The sequence below is a fragment of the Theropithecus gelada genome, chromosome 3 (genome assembly GCF_003255815.1).
Source record: "Theropithecus gelada isolate Dixy chromosome 3, Tgel_1.0, whole genome shotgun sequence".
Taxonomy (NCBI): domain Eukaryota; kingdom Metazoa; phylum Chordata; class Mammalia; order Primates; family Cercopithecidae; genus Theropithecus; species Theropithecus gelada.
The window spans coordinates 117,741,702-117,750,467 of NC_037670.1; positions in this window are offsets into that span (position 1 = coordinate 117,741,702).

Here is an 8,766-nt window from a genome sequence, read left to right on the forward strand (position 1 = left end):
AGACTAGAGACCCTATTAATAATCCCACAGATACATAGATATTTATCTTCTACCAAGGTGCCTGACAGAATACACAATAGGGAAAAATAGTCTTTTCAAAAAAATGTTGAGAGAATGAATATCTACATGCAGAATAATAGAATTTTTTTTTTTAACTTACACCATACACAAAAATCAACTCAAAATCGGTTAAATACTTAAACATAAAACTTGAAATTGTAAATATCCTAAAATAAAACATGGAAAAATCTTTATGACATTGGTGTTGGCAGTGATTTATTGAATATAATACCAAAAGCGCAAGAAACAAAAGTAAAAATTAGGCAAATGGGACTACATAAAACTGAAAAGCTTCTGCACAGCATAAGAAACTATTAGGCTGGGCGCCGTGGCTCACGCCTGTAATTCTAGCATTTTGGGAGGCCAAGGCAGGTGGATCACTTGAGGTTGGGAGTTCAACACCAGCCTGGCCAACAAGATGAAACCCCATCTCTACTAAAAATACAAAAATTAGCTGGGTTTGGTGGGGGATGCCTGTAATCCAAGCTACTCGGGAGGCTGGCGCAGGGGAATCACTTAAACCCAGGAGGTGGAAGTTGCCATGAGCCAAGATTGCACTACTGCACTGCACTACAGCCTGGGCGATGGAGCAAGACTCCAAAAATAAATAAATAAATAAATAAATAAATAAATAAATAAATAAATAAAGGGAGGGAAGGGGGGAGGGAAGGGGGAGAGAAGGGTAGGGGGGGAAGGGAAGGAGAGGGGAGGGAGAAACTATTAATAGTTTCACTATTAATAGTGAAAAGGTAACCTGTAACCTGGTTGAAATGGAGACAAATATTTGTAAGCCATATATCTGATAAGGGGTTAATATCTAAAATATGCAAGGAACTCCTACAACTCAACAGAAAAAAAAAGGACCTGATTTTGAAATGGGCAAATGATTTTGATTGACATTAAAAAAAAATACATAGATGTCCCAAAAATATTTGAAAAGATGTTTAATGTCAGTAATCATTAGAAAAATTCATATCAAAACGACAATTAAATATGTCTTCACAACTATTAGGATGTCTATTATTAAAAAAATAGATATATCTATCTGTAGAAAATTATATAGAGATAGATATGATCTACTCATTGGTTGTTTCCAGTTACTACCTATTAAAAAATATGAGTATTTGCTACAGGTTTTTATGTGAACATAGTTTTTATTTTTCCAGGGTAAATACCCAGCAGTAGGGTTGAAGAATCATATGGCAATTACCTTTTAAGTTTTAAAAGATACTGTTCAACTGTTTTTAAGAGTGGCTATACCATTTTGTGTTCCCAGTGCATCCTCATCAGCACTTGGTGTTAATATTATTTTTCAGTTAGCCTTTCTTATGTGTGGAAGTATCAAATAGTTGCTACAATTTGCATGTTACTAATGGGCGATGATGTAGAGCATTTTAAAAGCATTTGTCATATACATATCATCTTTAATAAACTTTCTGTTCTTTTGCCCATTTTCAAATTTGATTATCTGATTTCATATAATTGAGTATAGTGAATTCTTTACATATTTAAGTTAAAAACATTTTGTCAAATATGTGGTTTGCACATATAATTTTTATATTTTGTGGCTTGCATTTTTATTTGCTTAAGAGTTTCTTTCACAGAGCAGGTTTTTGGATTTTTACCAAATTTATTTTACTGACTTTTTTCTTTTATAGATCATGTTTTTTTTGTCATGTCTAAGAACATTTTAACCACACAGTAAAAATATTTTCTACATATTTGTATGTAGAAGTTTTATTTTACATTTAGATACATGATCCATTTTTCATAAATTTTTGTATGAAGCGTGAGTTAGTTTCAGGTTTAATGTTGTCTACTGATATTTAATAATTCCTACATCATTTGTTAAAAAGACTATCCTTCCTCTTTTGCATTGCTTTTGCCCTTTTATTTAAAAAATTAGTTGACTATACTTGAGTGGATCTATTTTATTCATTGATTCTCTAATGTGTTCCGTTGATCACCGTGTCTATCCGTCCACCAATGATATACTTTCCTGATAATTGTAGGTTTATAATAAAGAGGTCTTAGAATCAGATAGTGGAGTTCCTTCACCTTCATTTTTCTTTTACAAATTGTTTTACTATTCTAGTTTATTTGCCTTTCTATATACATTTTAAAATTGGCTTGTCTATAGCTACAAAAATATCCTGCTGAGATTTCATATGACATGCGATAAACCTATAGATCAATTTGGGGAGAATTAACATCCTCCCTATGCTAAGTTTACTGATTTATGACCATGGCATATTTCTTTATTTATTATGGTCTTCTTTTATTTTTCATCAAAATTTATAGTTTTCAGTATGTATATTCTGTATGTTGTTTAATATCCTGTATATGCTTTGATATACCTAAGTAGCTTTTTGGGGTATTATAAATGTTACTGTATATTTAGTGTTTGTTTCTGATTATTCATTTCTATTGTGCAAAAATACAGTTCTTTATGTGTGTTGACCTTGTATTCTATAACCTTGATAAATTCAATATTTAGTTCTAGGAAACATTTGGAAACTCCTTGATATTTTCTGCATACACAATCATGTAATCTGCAAATAGGCTCAGTTATAGTTGCCTGTATTTTATTTTCCAGTCTTATTTCACTGGCTAGGACTTCTGGTACTATGCTGAATAGAAATAGTGTGTGCATTATGCATTCTTCTTAATCTTAGAGTGGAAGATTTTAGTCTTTAATCATTAAATATGATTTTAGCTATGGGTATATTGTAGAAGTACTTTATTAGGTTAAGGATGGTACTATTCCTACTTTTCTGAGCTTTTAAAAATAATTATTAGGTGTTGATTTTTGTCAAATAATTTTTTGTGTCTATTAATGTATCATGAGGACTTTTTATACTTTAGATTTTCAGTATGATGGATTATAGTGCTTTGTTTTCAAATGGTGATTTTCAAATCCATCTTGTATTTCTGGAATGAAACTCCTTTGACTATGATATAATATTATTTTTATATATTATAGAATTCTGTTAGAGTTTTTGAGAATACTTGCATTTATGTTCATGAGAGACATTTTTAAGAGTTTTCATGTTTTGTATTGTCTTCATCTGTTTTTGGTAATGAGGAAATTCTGGAATCATAATATGACTAAGAGATATTTCTTTCTATTCTGTTTCCTCAAATAAATTGTGTAGAATTGAGGTTGTTTCTTGTTTAAATTTTTGGCAGAACTTACTAATAAAACCAACTATGTTTGGAAATTTATTTTTGAAAAACCAACTGGAAAATTGTTTTTAATACTTATATCCAATTTAGATTATATCTTCTTGGATGAGCTTTGGTAACATCATTATTTTGAGTAATTGGTCCAATTTATCTAAGTTGTTGAAATTGTATGAATTGTTCATAGATTTTCTTGTTATATTTTAATATCTATAGTGATATTTTCTTTTTGCTGGTATTGCTTTGTGTCTCTTCTTTTTTCTTTGACAATCTTCTAGAAATTTTTATTCATATTTAAAAAAAGCAGATTTAGTTTCATTGATTTTCTCTCTATATATTCTTTTTGGGTTTTCAGTTTTATTGTTTTTCTCTTTTCCTTATTATTTCTTTTTCTATTATTTATTTCCTCTTTGCTTTGAGTTAATGTTTCTATTTTTCTAGGCTCTTTAGGTGGAAGCTTACAGCATTATTTGGAAAGTATTCTTTCTTTTTAAAGACATAGAAGCATTTAGTGTATACATATACTTCTATGCTTTATTTTAGTTGCATATCTCCTATTTTAAATATTGTATTACAATTTTAATTAGTAAAATTTATTTTCTTTTGACACATGCATCACTTAGAGGTATACTGTCTACTGCTTGTGGATTTGTCTCTGTTTTTGTTACTGCCTTCTACTTTAATTCCAGTTGATCAGTGCTTATTGCACTTTGCACGATTTTGATTTTTTAAAATGTGTTAGATTGGTTTACAAAAGAGTGTCCCATATCTTGGTTAATATTCTACTTATGCTTGAAAAAAATGCATATTCTGCTGCTGTCTAACAGAATGTTTCCAAAAATCTTAATGAGATTTTTTGACTGATAAAGTTGTTCAGTTATTTTATATCCTCTCATTTTTTAATCCAGTTGCTCTATTGATTACTGAGAGCCCCAGTTTTCTCTGTTTGTTCATTTGTTTCCAATTTGCCGTCTTTCTATTTGTTACTGTAAAATTTTTATAATTATTTTAATCTATCTCTTTAAATATTTTTTTTTTTTCAGTGAAAGAAAGTGAGGCATTTATTGCAGGGCGCCAAGCAAGGAGAATTGTGCAGTTCATCCTGAAGACCCAAACTCCCCGGTGACTTACAGGTAAGGCTTTTTTGAATTAATTTTCATTTTTAATTTTTTTTATTTCCATGTTTTTGGGGAACAGTTGGCATTTGATTACATGAGTAAGTTTTTTAGTGGTAATTTGTGAGATTTTGGTGCACTCATCACTGGGGCAGTATACAGTGAACCCATTGTGTAGACTTTTATCCCTCACCCACTTCCTGCCCTTTCCCTGGAGTCCCCAAAGTCCACTGTATCATTCTATGTCTTTGTATCCTCGTGGCTTAGCTCCCACATGTGGGTGAGAACATAGTGATATTTGGTTTTCCATTCCTGAGGTGCTTCATTAGAATAACAGTCTCCAATCCCATCCAGGTTGCTGTGAATGCCATTAATTCATTCTATACACACACACACACACACACACACACACACACACAGACACACACACACACACATATATATATACTGTATATATATATCTCACAGTTTCTTTATCCACTTGATTGATGAGCATTTGGGCTGGTTCCACATTTTTGCAAATGTGAATTCTGCTGCTATAAATGTGTATGCAAGTATGTTTTTTGTGTAATGACTTATTTTCCTTTGGGTAGATACCCAGTAGTGAAATTGCTTGATAGAATGGTAGTTCTACTTTTAGTTCCTTAAAGAATCTCCATACTGTTTTCCATAGTGGCTGTACTAGTTTACATTCCCACCAGCAGTGTAAAAGTGTTCCCTTTTCATCATATCCATGCCAACATTTATTATTTTTTATTTTTTAATTATGGCCATTCCTGCAGGAGTAAGGTGGTATCACATTGTGGTTTTGATTTGCATTTTGCTGACCATTAGTGGTGAGAATTTTTTCATATATTTGTTGGCTATTTGTATATCTTGTTTCGAGAACTGTCTATCCATGTCCTTAGTCCACTTTTTGATGGGATTATTTTTTTCTTGCTAATTTATTTGAGTTTGTTGTATATTCTGGATATTAGTCTTTTGGTGGATGTATAGATTGTGAAGATTTTCTCCCACTCTGTTGTTGATGTGTTTAATCTGCTGTTTCTTTTTCTGGGCAAAAGTTTTAAGTGACACTATTTCATGAGATAGAGAAATAGGGAATTCTCCCTAAATCATTCTATGAAGCCAGTATCACCTTAATATCCAAACCAAGAAAGGATATAATGAAAAAAGAAAACTACAGACCAATATCCCTGATGAACATAGATACAAAAATCTTAACAAAATACTAGCCATCTAAATCCAGTAGCATATCAAAAAGATAATCCACCATAATCAAGTGGGGTTCATACCAGAGATGTAGGAATGGCTTAACATACACAAGTCAATAAATGTGAAATACCACATAAACGTAATTAAAAACAAAAATCACATGATCATCTCAATAAATGCATAAAAATAATTTGACAATATCCAGCATTCATTTATGATTAAAATCCTCAGCAAAATTGGCATACAAGTGACATACCTCAGTGTAATTAAAGCCATCTATAATACAACAAACATAATACTGAACAGGGAAACGTTGAAAGCATTTCTTCTAAGAACTGGAACAAGACAAGGAACACCCAATTTTACCACTTCTATTCAACATGATACTGGAAGTCCTAGCTAGAGCAAGCAGAAAAGAGAAAAAAATGAAGGGTATCCAAATCAGTAAAGGGAAAGTCAAACTGTCACTGTTTGTTGATGATATGATTGTACACCTAGAAAACTGTAAAGACTCCCCCAAAAAACTCCTAGCTGATAAATGAATCCAACAATGTTTCAGGACACAAAATTAATGTACACAAATCAGTAGCACTCCTGTAGACCAACAGTGACCACTTTGGCTGTTGAGAATCAAATCAATAACTCAACCGCTTTTTACAATAGCTGCAAAAAAATAAAATACATAGGAATATAACTAACCAAGGAGGTGAAAGACCTCTAGAAGGAAACCTACAAGACACTGATGAAAGAAATTATAGATGACACAAACAAATGGAAACACATTCCATACTCAGGGAAGGATGGAATCAATATTGTGAAAATGATCATACTGCAAAAAGAAATTTATAAATTCTATGCAATTCCCATCAAAATACCACCATCATTTGTCACAAAACCAGAAAAAATAATTCTAAAATTCATATGGAGCCAAAAAAGAGCTCGCATAGCCAAAGCAAGACTAAGCAAAAAGAGCAAATCTGGAATCATCACATTACCTGATTTCAAACTATACTATAAGACCACAGTCACCAAAATAGCATAGTATTGATATAAAATTAGCCACATAGACCAATGAAACAGAATAGAGCACCCAGAAACATACCCAAATACTTACAGACGACTGATCTTCAACAAAGCAGACAAATACATAAAGTGGGGAAAGGATAACCTGCTCAACAAATGGTGCTAGGATAATTGCCAAGCTACATGTAGGAGAATGAAACTGAGTCCTCATCTCTCAGCTTATACTAAAATCAACTACAGATGGATTAAGGACTTAAATCTAAGACCAAAATCCATAAAAATTCTAGAAGATAACATCGCAAAAACCCTTCTAGATATTGGCTTATGAAAAGACTTCATGACCAAGACCCCAAAAACAAATGCAATAAAAACAGAGAAAAATAGGTGGGATTTAATTAAACTAAAGAGCATTTGTATAAAATTTTAATAGTTACTCTAGGACAGAGGTTCTCAACCAAGGAAAATCCCCCCATCCCTTCAAGAGACATTTGATAATATTTGGAGATATTTTTCATTTGTAACTGGGAAGTGGGGTGCTAATGACATCTGTCTGGTTGTTAGAGGCCAGACATATTGCCAGAAGCCTTAAAATGTGCAGAACAGTTCTACACAACAGTTAAATACTATCAATACTTCACCACTTCGAATAGAATGTAAGCACTTTACCATAATGATTCTCTCCCTTTATGATATGATTTTCTTAGGTGTATTTTCTGTACATACATTTGAACCAAATCAACTAATTTTGTCTGTTGTTCAGCTTGGAAACTTCTTATGAATATGTCTTCACATCAACTGATTTGCTCCTCTGTCATCTCCATTTTGCTATTATGCCATTCACGGAGTTCTGTAATTTGGTTTTCATATATTTTTATTTCTGAATTCCCAGTTTGTTCTTCATTATATACATTTTTCTGAAAATGTTTATTTATCATTGGTTTCAAGGATGATTGCCATTGCTTGTTGGAATATTTTATAATAGCTGCTTGTATTTCCAACATCTAAATCATTTTTGATTGCTTTTCTTATTCTATGTGAGATTTTTCTTATTCTCAGCAAGACCAACTTTGGATTGTATCTTGGACATTTTGAGTATTGTCATGAGACTGTTTCCTAACCAAATTTTTCTATTTCAGCAGTCAGTCAACTTGTTTCGATTCAGAACACTTGTCCTGGCCTAATTTGTGGAATTGTGGATAAAACGTCAATTTTGTTTTCAAAGTCCTTGTTGTACTATTCTGATCGGTCCTGCTTATGTGCTATCCATAGGTCATTCAGAAACCTGAGTGGTATTCCACAATGTAGATAATTTCTTAAGGAACTGCTGTTTTGATTCTGCTCTGTTTCACACATAGACTGCCAAGGGTGTTTCATGCATTTATAATGCTGATTTAAAGAATATCTTCACCTTTCTTCCTTTCTTCTCTTTTTAATTCTCCCTCTTCTTCCTAAATGGGAAGGATAAAAGTATAACCTTCTTGCTTTAATTTATTTTCTTACTGTGGGATGGATTAATTGACAGGGCCCCATCCCACAGTCTCTGTGTTCACTGTACCTCATGGGGTAGGAAAGGGATGTAGCTTATTTGAGGTCATTTTCTTACTTCAGAGTGGGAATGGTCATCAGAGCTGGAGAACTCACACTCAGTGTTGACAGGGACAGGCACTGCATCTGTTTGCGTTAGCACAGGGCAGGAATGTTTGACAGTGTATCATTTTTTTGAGTCTAAAAGCAGCATTTGATTCTGTTGAACAATTTCTACTTCTTGAAATACTTTCTTTACTTACTTTATACCCTCTAGTCTTTTTTGTTTCTCCCTCTACATACTTCATCTTTGTTGTTTTCTCTTCATTGGCCTGATCTCTAAATATAGAAATGCACTCTCTCTCTCTGTGGGCCTCTTCTCTTTTCTGTCTTTACTCATATACTTGGCAATAGTATCTTACAACCACATCAACACTAATGATTGCCATATCTTTGTCTTCAACTAGGACCTTCCCTTGAATATAAGAATCATTCACCGACTTGCCACTGGACCTACCTGTCTGGTAGTAAATTATAAAATATACCATTATCTACATATATCTTATGCATTCATGACATACCTTTTTCTTAACTTTTTGATATTTCTAGGCTATGCAGTTATCCATGAGTTTTTAAAATTTGTCAC